This window comes from Tamandua tetradactyla, chromosome 18 (genome assembly GCF_023851605.1).
Source record: "Tamandua tetradactyla isolate mTamTet1 chromosome 18, mTamTet1.pri, whole genome shotgun sequence".
In the NCBI taxonomy this organism is placed as follows: Eukaryota; Metazoa; Chordata; class Mammalia; order Pilosa; family Myrmecophagidae; genus Tamandua; species Tamandua tetradactyla.
This window is the reverse complement of record NC_135344.1, coordinates 31875219-31895256: the sequence shown is the minus strand read 5'-3', so window position 1 is coordinate 31895256 and position 20038 is coordinate 31875219. Positions and strand designations below refer to the sequence as shown.

The 20038-nt window shown below is 38.7% G+C and overlaps 1 pseudogene; it reads right to left on the bottom strand.

Annotated features, from left to right (window-relative positions):
* Positions 1–719: 719 nt before the first annotated feature.
* Positions 720–5901, bottom strand: LOC143662590 (rho GTPase-activating protein 5-like; annotated as a pseudogene).
* Between the last annotated feature and the right edge of the window lie 14137 nt (positions 5902–20038).

The window sequence follows — 20038 nt, the reverse complement described above, 5'->3', positions numbered from 1 at the left end:
GATCTTTTGAATAAGCATCTGTTTATAGATTTAACAGTATACAAAATGTACATTTCATTATGGACCGTGAAGAAATGAACTGATAACTATCTTTTGTACAATATTATCAACTCACTTTAGCCACAAGCATGTCCTTAGTATATATGTGTATAAAAGAAATATGCTCATTTATTTCTTCTCAAATCATCCACAGGTTTATTTAGAAGTAAAGATGAAGATGTAGAAATGTGAAATATATTAAGTGGATTTTTTCTTTCTTTCAAACAACATCCTAAATGTGGCCCAAGTAGCCTGAAATTATAAAACACTTAACTGGGATTTTTGGTATCTACACAGATTGCTAGAATGGAAATTATGTTGCCCAAATTAACACATTAAATAGAAAAACTAGCCATAAAGCAGGCTGAGAAGCATTAAATATTTTATATGCGTTTTTAAATGATCTAATTTCTATAGAAAAATTTTATTCACAATATAATGTAAAGAAATTGCCACAGGAATGTGTACTAATTGCAACAAGGTTGCATGTAGCAGCAGCTTTATTTTTTTATAGCTATTTTTGTTTATAAAAATTAAATCTCTCCAGTCATGCTTATTACATGGTCTTAGATGTGTCATGAAAATGAATAAGGAATACCACATAGTTCAAGGAGAAAATGTCTCATCATTTTGAATGTGAATTATCTGTGAAAAACATGAAGTATACTACTGAACCCTGAAACATGCATGTTTAGTTTTACTTTTTGTCCAATTCCAGGCAATCACTTTCTACTTATACAATACCAAGAGGAATGGACTGTAATTGTGGCTCCATCAGCTGAGACTGCAATGGTGGTGGTAACTGAAGTGGTACCCTTGGTTCCACCAACCACCTTGGTTTGCAGGTGGTGGTGGAGCCACAGTATTCACAGTTTCTATAATTTTCCCACTGTATAAGAAAAACTGATGCCGTTGAATGAATGTTTCAACAGACTGATGGATTTTAGTGGTAGACAGAAACTCTCGATTTTCAAAATCGGGTGTTATCAAGTTGGCCAAAAACAGATAGATAAGTTGTCTGCTGTCATTAGGTTGATTTTATTTTGCTGACTAACCCTGTTTAGATGTGTTATCACATATCTGAATATGTCAGTTTACAGGATGGAATTTCTCTACAATTTCTTTCAACCCATGAAGGTGGTCTGTTTTCTCTGGGGTTTTTGCTGCTTCCAGTAGCTCTGGATGAAGGGAATATGACATTAAAGGATCCAGCAGATCTTCAGAGAAAGCATTAAGAGCTACAGCTACAGCATTTACTGTTACTTCCATTGATACTAGATTGGTATTGTTACTGGACAAAGGCCATAGATTCTTTTGCCTGACATGCCCAATAACCAATTCCTGAGACACCGGGTTTTAAAGAGAGAAAGAGTTTATTGTTAGGTGCATAGTAAGAGAGCAGACGGCCTATGGACCCAAAATTTGTCTCCCCAAATTCCAGCAATTCTGATAGTTTCATTAGAGAAAAATGGGCAGGGTTTAGGAAATGAGCACAGCGGCCCCAGATGATGTAGTTAGTGGTGATCTAATGATTGAGCATGCACAGATTGATTACATGCTTAGTCACAGAACATATGCCAGAAAATGGTGGAATGAGAGATAGGTGACATAGGTTAAAGCCCAAACTATTACGCATGTCAGGTGTGCCCATTTTGGTTATATTCAGTCTTGGTTATCAATATTACTTTGCTCTTGGGGTAGGTTAGTGCTGGGCTTAGGGGATATTTTTAGTGATTAAAAGACTCTACAGTTAAAAAAAAACTGGATAACTGGGTACAAATGAAGGTTAGTCACAAAGTTTTTACAATCACAGGGGCAGAAGATAAGGCTATACCATCAGTATCAGAAATCAAGGCAGCTGGATTACATTTTTGAGATTTCAGGATTTCCCTCAGTCTACTTCAATATAAGGACTCTCTATATAATGATTCGGTAATTAAAATCATCCCTTAAATTGATTTCTCAGTTACAGTATTATGATCTTGATCAAATAGCTTTTGAATGTTGTCTTGATCAGTTTATTCCCACTTACACAGTAGAAAACTTCAGAATTTAACTGTGGATCTTCAGTAAATTTTCCACACATTTTTCAACAAATGGTGGTATGGGCTTCTCAGCTGCAACCAGATCCCAGGAGACATCCAAAAGAATTGCTTTCTACGTGTGATGACTGAAGCTGTTAGTTTTCTTCGTCTGCTTTTTATCTTCTTTTACTTTGTGTTTTTCCCCTTCATTGGCTTATCATCTGACTCCTGGTCTGAAGTGATTGTAGGATTAACAATACTGCATTTCCAAGTTTCGACTGGAGGAATAAGTGGATCCTTTTCACTTCCATGATGTCTTCTTTTCTTTTTGTTCTAGAAATGGTGACAGCCTCATCCTCACTTGAGTCTAAATGTGTTCTTCTATAGTATGACTGGGATTTACTGATCAAGGTTTTAAGCTTATATTTGTATTTTTTGAAGTCCTCCATTCCCCATGACCTTTTGAGGTTCTATCAGAACATCCATTCCTTCATCTCTTTGGGTATTATTTATAAGTGAGTTTTGAATTTTAATAATGTGATTCTAACTGTCATCTGGGACAAAATAAATCTCATCAGAATCGTCTTTCTGCTTGAAAGTTGTGTCAATAACTTCCACATAGTAATTGGAAGAATTGATATCTTCTGGATGTGCCAAAGGCACCCAGGAAGGCTGTTTCCTTAGATTTTCATCCAATACTAGCTTCAACTGTGTTTAAAAGGTTTGGATCTAGTTTCTTCACCTTTGCTTTAGTTACAACTGATTTATGTTTAATAGGTGGAGGTGCTTTATTGTTGTGTTCATGGTCACGGCAGTTTGGGGAGCTATGAATAGGATATTCATCTCCTTTCAAAGCTAATCTGTATCTGGGACAGTCACTAGGTGTTGGAAGTAACTGGGCAGCATCCCCAACTGGACTGTAAGGAGATGGTGCTTCTGTGTCATCACCTGAATCAGGGTAGCTGCTTTAGGGAAAACAGTCTCTGGGAGATGGTAAGAAAACATCTTTACTCCGTGTTGATTCTCCTGTATTATCAGATAAATAGGAATTTTCTATCACATTTTTTCCCTCTAGGACATCAATGAAAAACAGAGTAAATACCTCTGATACTGTGATAAAGAAAACAGTGCTATAAAGTGAACAGTGATCTCAGTTGCTATGTGTTCTCCTTCAGTCACTAACTCCTTATGGCATCATTTTCAAAAAAATTTGCTTGGCTGTCAGTAACTGCTACCAGTTGTCCTGACCTTCAGACAGAAGTGCTCAAAGCATTCCCGTTGATGCTTTCTGTTTGGCAGAGGAAACTAATATATACCCATCACCCATTCATCTTTCCTTACTCCAACTGAGAAATGATAGTGATGATATTGTGATCTATACTTGTCTCCTCTTTTCACCAGTGATTTTGTCAAGTGTTAAGGATAAATGCTGTCCAGCTTAAGCACCACTATAAGAATGAGAAACAAGGAAGGGTGAAAGAATAAGGTCCCCCCGAAATGGATCACCCAACATGGCCAACATGGCACATGTGACAATTCTTAAGTCAGCTTCTGATAATCCTGATTATCAGAATTGGGCTCACCACATCTAAATTGTGTTTAACTGATTCCAATATTCTCCTTAGTGCTTGATTTATTTGGGTTTCAATAAATTTACACGGATAAGTATCAGCAGGTACATCTACAAAAGGACACTGTAACTTGTTTACTAATTGCTGCCCTTGGTGCCTGAGAATTGGTGAAGTCATACTAATGGAATCTCTCTAATTAGCCAGAATTAATGTCAACAGAAGATTAGCCATATATTTATCTTTTCTGATCTGAGAAGATTTAGTTCTTAATTTTCCAATAAATTCCTCCAATAAAATTCAGTGATTCAATGGAGTTAAATCACAGAAGCACCTGTGCGGTTTAAAGGTGGCAGTCCGTAACTGACTCAAAAAGTAAGGCAATTTGGCATCAACTGGCCAGAGACCAAGTTCATAAACTTTTCATTATCAGTGGCCTGTGTCCTTAACTCATTCGCTAGTTTGTGGGCAAGGCCATCTTTCCCTAAAATGAAAAGGCTAACTTTATCTACATGGGTACTATTACGATACAACCATAAGCAATCACAATCCAACTGCAAAAGCCTACTGGCAAGTAACTGCTCTACTTGAATATCTGTGCAATTTTGGCCACTAAGACATGTTTGTTTAGTAGGCTGACAAAACCTTAAGTAGAAGAGACTCCCTGTCAAGTGTGAGTTTCTTCAAAACTTTATATCTAGGTTCTTCACTCAGAACACTACGAATTTCACTCATTTTATCTGAACTGCATGTTGCGTTAAGATTTAAATCATTAAAAAGTTCAGAATGTTCAAAAAGCATTTCCTAAAACTCTTCTTGGCTTTTTCAACTATTTCTTGCTGATACCCATTACACATTTGTTTGCCATTAGCCTCAGTGATACACTTGAAGACTTCATCCTCTATAACAAAGCACATTAACTTTCTCCCACAGCTGCCCAGGTGAAGTTAACTGATTTTTTTCCCAAAGTCTTTTTAAGTTTTTTAAAAATTTTCCCCTCCTGTACTCTGATATTAAATGTTGTACTTAGTTCTGATAGGTCTTCTTGTCTTCTAAAGTGCTTAAGAGATCAAATGGAATCTGTCTATCATTAACTTTGCCTTATATGATCAGTTTTATCCCAAGGTGTATTCTCTAGTAACAAAACTTAACTGGAAATTTGCTCTCTTTCCATTAATTTCAAAGCTTCTCACCAATTCAAATGTGCAACCTCTTCTGGATTTTGCAAAAGAGTAGTGAAAGCTCTTGGTAAAATGTTTATACATTTTTCTCTCCTTTTTCTTATATGTTCCTGTTTAAGTTGTTCTATACATTTTAAGAATGTATTTCTGGCCTTTCTTGTTTCCTCTAAGTGGGTGTATTCTTCATAATCAGGATGGTTTTTAAATTAATTACTAACACTCTTGCAAGTTGCAGATAATCACTTACAGTCTGCACAAGTTTTTCAAACTTATCTGTTGCTGTGACAACAGGTTGTCTCTGTGTTTTATAGGCATCCAGATAAAGGAAGTGATTTTAGGCTTGTCACGAGTTTTAACCACCATTTGTACCAGAGCAGTGAGACATTTCTCAATGTTGACAGTAAATCAGGCTGATGTTTCTACTACAAGAAGGTTGTTTTGTCTACAGCAAATGCTTGAACTTCTCTAAGATAATGATCCACACTTTCATTACATTTAGTTACTACTATTATCAAAGGTTTTTAAAAAACTGTAGTAGCTGAATAGAAAGGTGATTCACAAATTAAGTTGATTATCAAACTTTCTATTACATCCCTGACTTACATCAGTGCACAATAAAAATCCATCTACATTGAGCTTTGCTTCAGGCATTGGCTGCTGCTTAAAGCCTGTTCTAAACTTAGTTGATCAGAGCAAATGTACGTTAGTTTTTCTGATGACTGCAAATTAGAGAAGCTGCATGTTTTATATATGGTTGCAAAGTCATACTCCAACGAGGCAAGAAAGTCTGGTCATGAATGAACCCTGTTCAGTGACATGAATTTTGCATTCTACTCCATTTTTACCATTTCGTGTGATGTTACCTCAGTATAAAAAGTGATCATTGTTTACTACTCGTCCTCCAAAGTCTATCAGGCTAAGCCGGGAAGTATGATCTGGGTAATGGTCATTTGCTTTTGAGCATATAAATCCATTGCACAAATGAGATTTTCCAACTCCACAGTTACCTTTGTTTTTCTCTGTCCCAGTGAGTCCAACTACACTGAGAGGATAGCGTGGAGGGCGCTGCTCTGTGGTTTTTGCCATCATAACTCTCTTCTCATGTCTCCACACTCATAAAGTTAACCAGATATACTTCTCAGGCTGAAAGTAAGATCATCTCAAAACACAGACCCCCAATTTCAGAACTATATTTGGTTTTCTTCGTATTTCTCTCATTTGTGAACGGTCTTCAAGATCATATAGCTCATTCTTGGGGGCACCGACATTCGCGGAGTCCGGCTGGCTTCTCCACTGTTGCTTCCCCTGAGCTCTCTCTAGCAGCATCTCTTCAGCAACCTCCCCCACCCTGCAACTCCCCCCCCCCCCCCCGGAATCCCCAAGGCCTACAGGTCCCCACAACCAGCCAACCCCCCACCCTCCCCCTTCCCCCTGCCCCTGTGCCCAACAGGCAGGGCTCAGTCCTGGCAGCCACTCAGACTCCATCTCGCTAACGACTCCCCATCCTTGTCATTTTAACAAGCCATTTAAGATCAGATGTTGAATCTCAGAATAAACGATAATCCTTGAGCTTAATCCCTTTAAGTTTAGAAAAAAACTCATTTCAACATCCTCATTTTTCTTATCTCATCACAGATGAGTGGAAACTTTATCATAGATGGACACCTGTTGTCATCCTGACATTGCTTGTTTTTTCCTCTGTGTAATAATATGTATCAAACCAGTGACCCCATCTGCAAAATCGGGATATGAGTAAAAGGTACCATTTCATCATCCATAAAGATTATAAAATCCAGAATCGCCTGTTGAAATATAGAGTAAGGGTGATGGGTCCAACCATCCATCAGAAAGATGTTGCATTGCTTTTACTACACCACTAGATAGTTTCCAAATTAACAGCTGATAATGGGACCATTCTCTGATTCTGAAGGGGGAGGATGGAACGGTAACATTTAAGGATGGCTATACTTAAAAAATGATCATTTACCACCAGCTTCCCTTTTACACACCACCTCAGCGAGTTGTGCGTGCTGAAATGAGACTGAGAAACATGCACATTGATGTAATACAGATAAAATGCCCCATTTCTGTGTGTTTAAATTTTTTCACTCCATTTTTCATGGCTCAATCCAAATGGCTGCTCCTCCAGGAAGGCTTCCACCCATCTCCTGCCAGCAGCAATTTGTCCTTTTTAAAACTTCCACAGAATTGTTTGACCTTGTCTTATGGTACTTACTGATTTCTTCCATCTTTGTATTATGGGAAAATATGTAAAAATCTTATTTTTCCTACCAGATTGTAAAGTTCTTCGTGTCAGAACTGTGTCCTAAACCTCACGTATAGATCAAATGAGTTGACACAGTAAACCACAGGAAATGGATTCTCAGTAAATTGAGAGAGGAACTAAGGGAGGCAGGAAGAAAAAGGAAATCTGTTATATAAAGGAAAGGCCTTTCTACATGGAAAAGTCCTTAAACGGAATATTCAAGAAAAGTGAGGGAACAGAAGAGAAAAGTGAGCTGGGTTAAAAGCCAACTAATTAAGGAATAGAAACTGTGTCTAAACAAAAAGCAGATTGAGGTGGGAGAGGAAGAGCCTGGGAACACTTTATTTATATGGGTGACACTTTGTTCACAGCTTGTACTTTCCTTCTCATCCTATTGCTTTTCAACTTCACTCACAGAACAGAGTTCACTCGCTGCCATTTCCTGTAACACTTGTGGAAGCCTGAAATTAGAAGTCAGAACTAGGTTTTTGTAATAACCACAAGCAGGCCTAAATTTAAGCCAAGAAGCCAGGTTAATTCCTTTCCTAGAATGAAAGGGCTATATCTATGAAAGCAATTAACTGGCTTGGTTAAAAACCTCTTCCCACTGCAAATGAACAAATTTGTTCCTACAGCTGAGTCACTGGAACATCTTGTTCAGTCAAACCATTTCTTCTTCAAGGCAACCTACGCCAGAGCTGAAGATATTGGCGTGTTCCATCCTGGCCCAGAACACTAGCTTGACACGGAGAGTTAGCCTGATTCCGTAGGGATGCTGGGGCAGAACCTTCTGCCTCTGATCGGATTCAAGGGAACATCACCCACATACTGCCTATCAAACAATCTCTCCCAGCTTCGTTCTTATTTTCATTTGATGCAAGCTTGGCTTCAAACCAATGAGCACCATCAGCCAGATCTGGCTTCCCATGATTAATCTGTCTCCATAGAGCCTCAAACTCAGTTATCCAAAATGAAACACTACCTTTCTGCATGCCAACATTTCTTTTCTCCCTCCTTGATCAACATGCCTACTTCCTAGGTCACAAAGCCTCACAGACTTTTCTATCACCTAGCCTCAAAGGCCCCTTCCTGGACTTACTCAGCTGCCTGGGTACCTCCCATCCTTGCGATAAACTCCAGAGATTAGGAAAGAGATCCCTTCCTCCTCCAAAGGTTGCCATTAAAACTAAACCCAAGTCAAAGAAAAGAATGTCCAATCCATTTTCCTAGGAAGAGTTTTACAGCCATACCCGTGGCACAGAAGGCAGTAGTTAATCATAAAAAAGACCATGTAGTTTACAGAGTCACAAAGGTCATAGTCTGAGGGGCTTTTAGCCCCTGTCTCCAAAGGCAAAGCTCATCAAAACCTCACCTATCTTCTTCCTTCTGGCCTGAATCTCAGCCTAGGAGAGTACAATGTTTGCAGAACAATTGAATGCCCTTTATCAAGCAATCTGTTTTCATTTCCAGGACTCTCCCAATTCTGGGTCTCTGCCGAACCATAGAATGATCACTTTCCATGCTCTCACACCTTTTTTCTAAAAACCACTAGCCCCAAAACTTTAGAATGAGTTCCCCCTCTCCCTCTGAAATAGAATGATATTTCTAAAGTGTATTTGACCATGTGGTTACCTACATCCCAACTCCTTACCATCCCCTTCCAAATCTTTCATCACTCTCCATTGTCAAAGAACCAAGACTACTGCATTTGAGGCTGCCACATTTGAGCCCCATTCTGTCAGTCAAGCCATAATTATAATACCCTAGTTTCTGCTATTGGAACAAGCCCTAAGATTTCACATCTATCACTCTGTCTGAAATGAATTTCTACCTATCAACACCCTAGCTTTCGTTCAAGGCACAGATATAAATGACACTTGCTACATAAGCCTTCTTTGATTTTTCCTACCTGAAATGCCTTCTTCCTGCTCTGTGTACCAGTGGTTTAACAGGTACCTCCTCCATTGCATGCATCACTTTTCACTTTTTCTCACAGTAACTTGGGTACACACCCTATTTCCTCTTTCAAACTGAAAACTCCTTAAGATCAAGGCAAGGTCATTGATCTTTATATCCCTTTTAATGCCTAGCACATACTCTGACAAAGAGTTACTTAATAAAGTATTTGTTACATTTGTTAATACACTAGTAGTGATTTTAGTGAAAAAAAATTTGTTTAAAGGGTAAATAACTTCAACTTTGAATTCAAACTTTTTGAATTTGGGCACATTGTGCCAGGAAGTTATGTTAATCATTTCTCATATAATCATACTCAGTCCAAAGGTTAATCTATAAAGGAATGAGTTTGAATTATGAATCCAAGTAAATTATATTCCAGGTAATTGTGTGGTGCCTACTTGACACTTTATGTATGAACCAACTCTTTTATATTCCCTGTGAACTGGGGGAGGAAAAAGAACCAGAAGGAGAAGGAACATATTCAAGGTTCCCAGCAAACAAGGACAGAGATTAGATTTAAAATGCTGCAAAGTCGAGGGAAAGGTTTCCACTGAGGTTCCAGGAGTGCTGATTGTCAGAGCAGGTTGTGCGTCACCCATGTAGATGCTGATTAATAATCAATGAGGGTTGACCACAATGGCCCATGAGGACGTGATGAACATTAGATTTCAGACTTTTATAAAACATCTTTTATCTCATCTGAGCCTCAAAATGTCCTAAGAACTGTGTGAGATACAGAACAGCAAGCAGATTCAGTCTACTGGTGAATAAAATATTTTAGGCCCCGAAAAATAGTGCTCTGGCTAAAAATCTTTTTTTTCCCATTTTTTAAGATTAATTTATTATTAAACATAACAGCATACAAACACAAACATTTCTTACCATATGATCATTCCATTCTTGATATACACTCAGTAACTCACAATATCATTACCTGGTTGTATATTTATCATCATGATCATTTCTTAGAACATTTGCATCAATTCAGAAATAGAAATAAAAAGAAAACAGAAAAAAATTCATACATATCATACCCCTTACCCCTCCCTTTCATTGATCACTAGCATTTCAGTCTTCTAAATTTATTTTAACATTTCTTCCCCCGTTATTTGTTTATTTATTTTTAATCCATATGTTTTACTCATCTGTCGATAAGGTAGATAAAAGGAGCATCAGACACAAGGTTTTCACAATCACACAGTCACATTGTGAAAGCTATATCATCATACAATCGTCTTTAAGAAACATGGCTACTGGAGCACAGCTCTACATTTTCAGGCAGTTCCCTACAGCCTCTCCATTACATCTTGACTAACAAGGTAATATCTATTTAATGCGTAAGAATAATCTCCAGGATAATCTCTCAACTCTGTTTGGAATCTGTCAGCCATTGACACTTTATTTTGTCTCATTTCACTCTTCCCCCTTTTGGTTGAGAAGGTTTTCTCAATCCCTTAGTGCTGAGTCCCAGCTCATTCTAGGATTTCTGTCCCACATTGCCAGGAAGGTCCACACCCCTGGGGGTGGAGGGAGGGCAATGAATTTGCTTGTCATGTTGGCTGAGAGAGAGAGTCTGGCTAAAACAATCTTGATGGGGGATTAATACCGGACCCCCTTCTAAATCATCAGACTCCAGTAATTTGTACTGGCTTCTTAACATTACTGGTGCCACGCTGTACATCCACAGACTCCAAAAAGATAAAGGATTTGATGTGGGAAAAATGAAATGTTTCTGTTTAAAACTCAGTGCTTCTTCCACTACCCAGTTGTGGGGGCTTGATATGACAAAAGCGCTGTTTGTCAAAGATAAGGTGGACAGACATTTGTAGGATGGATGAGTACTGGAAGGGGAGGAAGATCATTTTTGAAAGTTGAGGAAGGCAATGTCAAGAACAAGAACCAGGTCTTGGTGATAAATTCATTATAAAGAATGAAGGAAAAAATCTTATTCAGGTTCCATGGTTATTTATTGAGCACTTACTATATTTCACTTATCCATTATGTGCTGCTATATTCCTACTTAATTTGATTTTCAGAACTACTTGGCAGAGGTAAGTTTCAATAGAGAGATATTGAGAGTTTGGCCTGATGCATGGCTAGTAAGTGGTGGAGCAGAATTTGAATCCAGGCATGCTGACTTTAAGTCCCATGTTCTTTTCATGACATTCTGGATTTGCAGAAATGGTGCTTTCAGAAACACCACAGTTGGGAAGAGTTGCCCATGGATAGAAAATATGCTGAATTTGATTTGAGACAAAATGGACCTGAGCTGCTGGTAGGACATCCAGTGAAGATATTCTATACTGACCCAGTTCACTGTTTTCTTTCCCATCCTGACTCTCTGAAAGCACTCCCTCCACAGAGCCCATGACCTCCTCTGTGTTTCTCCCACTGCCACACACTGGGTCTTGTTGTCTCAGCCATCGGCTCCACCCCAAAATCCCACTTTCTGACTGCACCTCTCCAGACCTCTGGCATTTCAATTCTCATACTCACATTAAAAATGCCTTGACTTTTTAAAAATATCTGTTCCCTTGATCTTTTAATTTTATCCCATTCGTTTATAATTCCCTCCAAACTTCTCCACCTCCCCAAATTACCCTAGACTTCCTAGTTGATCATCCAACTCCTTCTCTTCCTAGTAACTTGATTCCTTTGCACCCCTCTCCCTCTGTGGCATCTTTCAAACAACATCCCAAGCCTTGTTCAACATTACAATCTGCCTTCACACTTAACCTTAATTGCTAGAGAAAAATTTTTCAGTCTCGAAGAGACAACTTACAAATCCATGATCTCCAACCTCAGCTGGGCCTTCAGCAACCCTCTTATTCCTTCACCTGCCTGGGGTTCCTCTTTCCTTGCCTCCTATTTCACGGAGGAAAGTGTAAGACCATCACAAATGCTTTCCCCAACTCCTTCCTATCTATAAATGTTTCAACACCTGCATCCTTCCTCACTGCCTCTTCTCCCACGACAGAGTGTCAGTCGTCCTTCTGGTCCTCTGCCACCCACAGGACCTCCAACACACTCTGTGGTTCACCCATGCTATCATCATTTCCTCTGCTGGCTTAATTCTTTCAGCTGCAAAATATGTTCCAACCTCTCCTCCTTGACATCCCTTAGCCCCACACTCCCTTAGCTGCTGCCCACTTTAGTGTGGCTTCTATTTCCTGCTAGCTACTGAAACAACATCCCTAAGATCTGAAATGCCCTCCTAATGGACATATCTAATCTTTATCTTCCTGAACCTCTCTGCTCCATTCTTTAAGGCCCGTTATTTCTCCTTCCTTCTCTGCTAACTTGTCTCCAGTCCTTACTGCCAGTTCTTTCTTTACTTCCATACCATTCCTTCTCTGGCTCGTTTGGAGGTTCTTTCTCTCCCTGTCCTAGGAGTCCGTTCAGTCAGGGTCAAATGAGGAAAACAGAAACCATAGTGGGCCTTTCAAACAGGGGATTCAATGCATTTGACAAGTCAAATTGTTTATACAAACACCAGAAAGCTGAATAACTATAAAAGGGAGTGCTGAGCTAACCCAGATGTATAACTGCAGGAAGCTGCTCCCACCCCAAAGGAAGAGATGAGATTAGCTCCCACCTCTAAGAGGTGACCTAGAAGCTCACAAGACAGCCCTCCCCCTCACTATATAGTATTGCTTGGACTATTAACTCATTTTGCGTTATACACAGCTGGCTGATGCTCATACCTCAGCTGGTGCTGGGAGTGAATCAAGAATCTTGAGGCTGGAACTGGTGCTATCTTCTGTGTCTGAAGTGACAATGACAGGAAATCGAAGCAGGAAGAAAGTCCCACTCTAACCTCTTCATGCCTTCACATCTCCCTTCAGTGGCTTCCATTGGCAGAACCTGGGAGAAATCCAGCTGGCAAGGGAGACTGGGGAAAGCAGTTTGCAAATTCCAACTGTAGCTTCAAAGAGCAGAGCGGAGAAGTGTGGGCTGGGAGCTGAGAGACAATACACAGCAACCAGCCCAGGGCTTTGCCCTTGGTCTAAGAGTCTTCTTACTAAGCATACATTCTAGGAAGAGTCTCAGTCTTCTAGGAGTAAACTCACATTTCCGACCACTACTTATGTGCTGATAGTATCCAAATCTACCTATCCAATTCAGACCTCTCTGCTGAACTTCAGGTGTATTTCTGAACTTCAGATGCAGTTTTCCCCAGTGCCTGCTAGAAATCTCCACCCCAATGGCCCTCAAATTAAACAGACTACGAACTGGAGTTGCTGTTTTTCCTCTTCAACCTGCTCTTACCCTTCTGCCCTTTGTCTCAGGTGGTGGCATGTCCTATGCCAAGTAACTAGTCCAGAAGCCTCAAGTCCTCCTCAACAGCACTGGTTTCTTCACCTCCCAAATGTCTCTATGGTCCCTCTACTCTGCTTCATTACTGCCCCAGTGCCTTAGCTCAAACTCTGGTTTGGTTCCCCTTGCACATTTCACGACTTCCTACATGTTCTATTGGGCTTGCTTCTAGCTCCTCTTAAGTTCATACAGCTGCCTAAGTGATCTCTTAATCCAAGACCGGCCACATCACTCCCTTACTGAAAACTGTAATGTTCTTCCCTCATTTGGTCCTCACTTCCTCTCTTGTATCATCTTGTTCCTTTCTGCCCTGCCTCCTGCTCTAGCAATTCTGAATTCTTTGAGCTCTGCTGTTTCAAACATTCTGTTCCCTCTATCTGAAAAACTGTTTCTCCTCTATACCTTTCCAGGCTAACCCTACTCACCCTTTAAAACTCAGGTCTAATGTCCCCCAGAAAATCTTTCCCATAGTTCAGATAAAAGAAACACAGAATCACCAGGCATCTCAATGCCTGGCTTGATGATTGGCACATAGTAGGTCCTGCTAAATGTTTGTTAAGATAAAATTAATGAATTTCCTACCCCCAATCCAGCTAGGTTAGGTGTCTCTTCTTTATCCCCATAATATTTAGCAACATTTATCTCTATTATTGCACTAGCATTATAATCATCTGTAGATGTGTGACTCCCACCTTGCTTTACCTCTCAGTAAACCCTTTACCACCAGGGAGGCCAGGGACACTCATATATATCTTTGGTTGAAACCAAGTAGCCACTCAAAAGATATTTACTGAATGAACGGATCCTATTGGGGAATGAAGGACTGGATCAAAGGTGAAAACCCATGGTGGATGACCCATATTTGGGAATTATTTTAAAGGAGTGAAAGGCAAGTTAATGAACTCAACTTGGGAGTCAATTTAGGGTTGGGGATCACCCTTCATTATGGAGCAGGAGGAAGAAGAGGTGATGGCAAAGATAGGTCAAAAGATCAAAATCACTGTGCCAGGGAAACTGAAGGAGAAGTTTCGAGAAAGGTGGGAAATCCTGTAGGGTCAAATTTTGCTGAAAGAATAAGGAAGATTAGGAGTGAGAAAAGGTCTTGATCGCACCAAAAAAGGAGGAACTTTTACGCAAACAGTTTTAATAAAGTCATGGAGGTGGAAGCCATATTGAAGGAGATGAAGAAGGAGCTGGTTTCATAAGAGAGAGCATATCTGTAGGTCATTTGTTGAAAGGCAATGTGGAGGAGCCCCATTTGGACAGAGTAAAATGAGCTGCAGAATGTTCCTTTTCTCACACCTTCTTCTCAGTTCTCCTTTCTGCCCTAATAGGTACAGAATAGGCTGAGAGTCATGGGGTCCATGATAGGAAATATATATTCACTATAGTTCAATTTCTCTTTTCACGTTGTTAGCATAATGATTTTTATTTTATTTTTATTATTATTATTTTTTACATGGGCAGGCACTAGGAATCGATCCCGGGTCTTCGGGCATGGCAGGCAAGCATTCTTACCTGCTGAGCCACCATGGCCCGCCCAGCATAATGATTTTTAAATATTATTTTCACAAGTAGCATAAAATAAAATTCCATTCCATCCCCAAACTTACACGAGGATTATTTCTGCTACTCAGGCCTGTTCAGAGAATGTGAATGAAATATAAAATTATGAACACATCCTTTTCCTTCAGAAAGGAAGCTAAAGTAAATTTCCTTCCAAAAAAGTTGTAAATACTTTTAAATTTTTATGTAGTACACTTTCAAAGCTGTATTCTAGAGAAATTACCCCAAGCATAAGAATATCAGTTACAAATTACTTTCCTGACATATCTAACAACATGTGCCCCTGGCAAATTCCTCTTAACAAGAAACGGAAGATAACTAAGAGAAGTTTTGTAAATTTTAAACCTCAGAGGCTGGGAACTTGGGCCAATTTCCAACTTGAAGTCAACCTCCCAATGTTAATCAGCTAAACCTACATTTGTGTCCTAATTGCTGATTCACCAAGCAAAAGTGTCCCAAGCAAAACTCAATAAATCTGAAATGGAACAGTCTGCTGGATGTCACAAAAGTCCTGTTGACAGAGAACGTCTTTACATAACCTTGAAATTGGAAACCTGACAAAAGTAATTGCTACAGGAAATTGCTTTCCACTATCACAAGATGAACTCTTCAACTGCTGACAGGTAGTTATTTTTAGCTAAAGTTAGAATAAAAACTTACAGCCAAGTACAGGGAATCTTAACCCAGTGGGTATGTGAACTTAGATGGCAAAAGTATCTTTATTTTCATGGATCTCTGACTAGAGTTTAGCATTTTTCAATGAATGTAGGGAATTAACCACTAGTATAAACAAAAATGACAGGCATTTTCATACCACATATCAGTTACAGCACATATTTTAAATCTCATTTATACCCATCCTTTCTAGTTATTAGGCCCACCAGTAGATTTTAATTTAAAGTGTTATAAAGTGGTACATATATTATACCACAAATTTGGAGTATTAAAAATATTTTGATAACTTTCTTTCACTATAATTGGATTCTTCAATTTTTCTATGCATTTTGTTTTGTGCGTTTAAAAAACAATTCTGAGGAATGTGTAGGCTTCACTAGACTGCCAAAGAGGTTGAAGGGACAAAAAATTTAAGAACCACTGATCTGGTATTTTATGAGCAAAGTCATCATTTCTTATTGCAGACACAAGAATATGAAGAGCACATTTTATTTGAATCATTTGGTGGACTTAGTTAGAATTTAGATATTCATCTTTTTAAATTGTGGTAACATATATTTAACATAAACTTTCCCATTTTAACCATTTTTAAGTATACCCTTCAATGTTATTAATTACATTCACATTGTACCACCGTCACCACCATCCATTGCAAAGGCATTTCCATGACCCCAAACAGAAACTTTGAACCTGTTAACCAGTAACTCCCCATTTTCCCCTCCCTGAGATCCCTGGTAACCACTAATCTGCTTTCTGTTTCTATTAATTTGCTTATTGCAGATATTTTATATGAGTGGAATCATACGGTGTTTGTCCTTTTGTGTCTAGCTTATTCCATTCAACATAATGTCCTCAAGGTTCATCCATGTTGTAGCATGTATCAGAACTTTATTCCTTTTTTACAGCTGAATAACATTCCATTGTATGTATATACCACATTTTGTTTATCCATTCATCTGTTGATGGACACTTGGGTTCTCATTTTTGCAAAATAGCATTTTAGGAGTAATCTTTCCATATTATTCTGTGCAATCTAAGTATAAGTAAAAACATTCTATTTCCCTTTGGGTACCTGTTAATTCAGAACATTCCCAACTGCTAAACTGGCGCAGACACCGAGATGCCCAAGTCCCAAAGTAAATCCTCTGACAACTGGATCAAAGCTCTAGGAAGGTCCTGAGGTTTCCCAGACATTACTGAGTTAGCTGATGGCCAAGGAAAGCACATCTGGGAGACTTCCCAGCCCAGGGTACCGCTTGATGAGGAAGGAGATTCGCCCTGGCAAGTATTTTATAATGTGAACAATTTAAAACTGAAAAAGTATTGGGAGGTAAGGCACACCTGGGAGATTTCTTGTGTGGTTAGGCCACAGTTTGTTAATGTAAAAATATATGAAATATTCAACTTAACAGTGTCAAAGTTGTTCTTAGGGTTCTGATATCACAAGTACCAAAGAACCCATCAGATATTGCTTAGTGGGAAAGATTTTATAATCAGGTAATTTATTAACTTAGTTTCCCTTAAATTGCTATATTCTTTGTAGCTGATCTGTTGTCCAGAGGAATCTTGAATACTTGATAGAAAAATGTCCCTATACTGCCCCCAAGAGAGAGAATCTCAGAGGTAGCATTGCATATTCTTGTAAACTCAAACTATGAAAAGTCCCCATTGTTTATATTGTCTGCATGGCCATTTTGACAATTCCCATAAAGCCTCTGTGCAATAATCTGGGCTGTGCCACCAGGATGGGGGGTAGTGGGGTGAGGTACGGTGTCCGTATGTCAGGGGTAGGGAGGGAAGGTCGTGCTTAGTGTACCCAGAATGGCTTGCTCCTGGGTCTCAGAAGGTTCAGGAAGGAAACACTAGGCAGCAATGCACAATGCAAAGGGTTTATTTTACATTAAATTTGGATTCGTATAGAATTCAAGCAGAGATGTGTAAAGCACATCAATTTCAAGGGTGCACCTTGGTGAATTTTACATATGTACACATTCATGTAGGAATTCTAACAGTTAAGAAGTAAATGATTATGATTACTGAAACATTGTAATCATTGAGAGTTTTTTACTCTTTAGAATATAGTAGAATAACCAAAAGCTAATACCTGGAAATTACTGAAACTCTGAACTAGTCCCAGCCCTTGTTTATATTTGGTACAGTACTGGTAACCACTCTATCTTCCCTTGTTTGAATAAACAAAAAACCGCTAGACTCTTTAGAGTTCCGGGAGACAGATTTTTAGGCCACTAGGCCATCTATCTCCTGCTTTATGCTTAGGAATAAACTTTTTCCCTTTTTGAAACCCTGGTGTCTCAGGAATTGGTCATTTGAGCACATCTGGCAGAGAACTCCCTGCTTCTGTTTGGTAACAACATGACCGGGATAGAGATTTAAAACATTTCCAGCCTCCCTCCCCCACAGAAGGGTCCCTGGTATCTTTTCTCAACCTTCCCGAAAGGTAACCACTTACTGGCTTCTATAAGAACAAATTCCTCCTTAATAACTCATTTAATTAGTCATTTCTGTACTTACAGCAACAAGTAAAATATCATAATGGTTCTTATTCACAATAAATTTAGTTTTTTAAGTAATGTAATAAGCAATTCTTTTAATTGTCTGCTTAACCCCAGGAAAATTGAAATGAAAATAACACATACCTTTCCCTAGATTCTTGTATAATAAGAGGGGCTGCATTTTATGATCATACAAATAGGGATTCATAATTCCTTATCTGAAACCCTTGGAGGCAGTTGGGTTTTAGAATTGAGAAATTTTGGATTTGGGCAAACATTATAAGGAGCGTATATCCTACATCATATAATGCCTGCAGTGGGATCTGGGACGGTTTCTCACAAACATATTTATATTTCTGCAGAGAAAAAAATGACTATTTACATTACACTCAGGAAATAAAGACTACAAATAGCCTTGTGGCAAATTCTTATTTGTTGTCAAATAAATTCTGGCATTACCAAAATTACAATAAAAAAAGTTCAGATGTTGGAATTATGGATGCAAATTTGCAGACCTGTGCAGGTAACATACTAGTTAAGGAAACTTTCTAATTAAGTCAAAGTGCATTTCGATGTCCTGCCCCCCACAAAAGTTTCTGAGGTAATCCAAGTTTAAGAAGTGATCTTTGGAAGACTATGAGCTTATTCTTCACATATTGCCTTAATACAAAATTTTTATAATGAAATATTCAACTATATACAAAAGCACACAATATAGTATAATTACTCCCATACATGACAACATTCAGCTTTAACAAGCAGTGACGTGTTGCCCATCTTGTTTCATTTATCTGCATTTTTTTCCTGGAATAATTTAAAGCAAATCCAAGACATCATGATCATATATGTTACTTCTCCTGTAAATACTTAATTAACACACTGATTTTTATTGTACTTATAGGAGTAAATGCTTTGCCTCCATTTATAATATACACTCCTTGAGGCCAAATATTTTATTGCTGCTTCCTAATGAGCTCTTCTCAGCAAGAAATTTTATACAGAAAAATAAATCACCCTTGTAAGAGTATTGAAAAATGCAGGGCACAAAGCAGTGGCTCTTAAACTTGCGTGTTGCATCTGAATCGCCTGGAAGCTTGTTAAAACGCAGATCTCTGTCTTGACTCGAGTTTCAGATTCAGTAGGTCTGGGTGGAGCATGAGAATGTGCATTTCCTAAGTTTCTAGGTGATGATGATGATGCTCGTCCAGAAGCATCGTTTGAGAACCTTGCATCAGCTCAAGAAAGATATCGACACTGATACACCTACCCAAATAAACCAGGTGTTCTTGTAATTTAATCAGGCATTATTTCTGTGGGATTATTTGAGAGGAGTACAGGGTGAAATAAATTTTTTTTAATACCTAATCTCATGGAGTTTGTAAAATGCAATACAATAAGTATATAAAGCAGAGATACATGAGTGCTATTAAAAAAAATACTGGGGGTGGCAACGGTGGCTCAGTGGCAAGAATTCTCGCCCCCCAAGCTAGAGACCTGGGTTTGATTCCTGGAGCCTGCCCATGCCAAAAAACAAAACAAAACAAAAAACCTGGGCTTAAAATGCACAAAATTTCTATCTGGATGACTGAAAACTTTTGGCAATGGATGGCGGTAATGGTAGGATAATACAGTGAATTTAATTAACAGCACTGAATTATATACTTGAATGTGGCTAAGTGGGAAAATTTTAGATTGTATATACGGTATTGGATAAAAACTTTTAGAAAATCCATGTAACTGAATAACATAAACAGTGATCTATAAGAATAATAATAAAAGTATTGGGGTTATTGTTCCACATGAAAAGGCCTTTTTTTTTACTTTTAAAATTACATAATATAACATATGTACAAAGCAAAGAAAGAAAAAAGCAAGTTTTCAAAGCACTCTTCAACAAGTAGTTACAGGACAGATCCCAGAGTTTGTCATG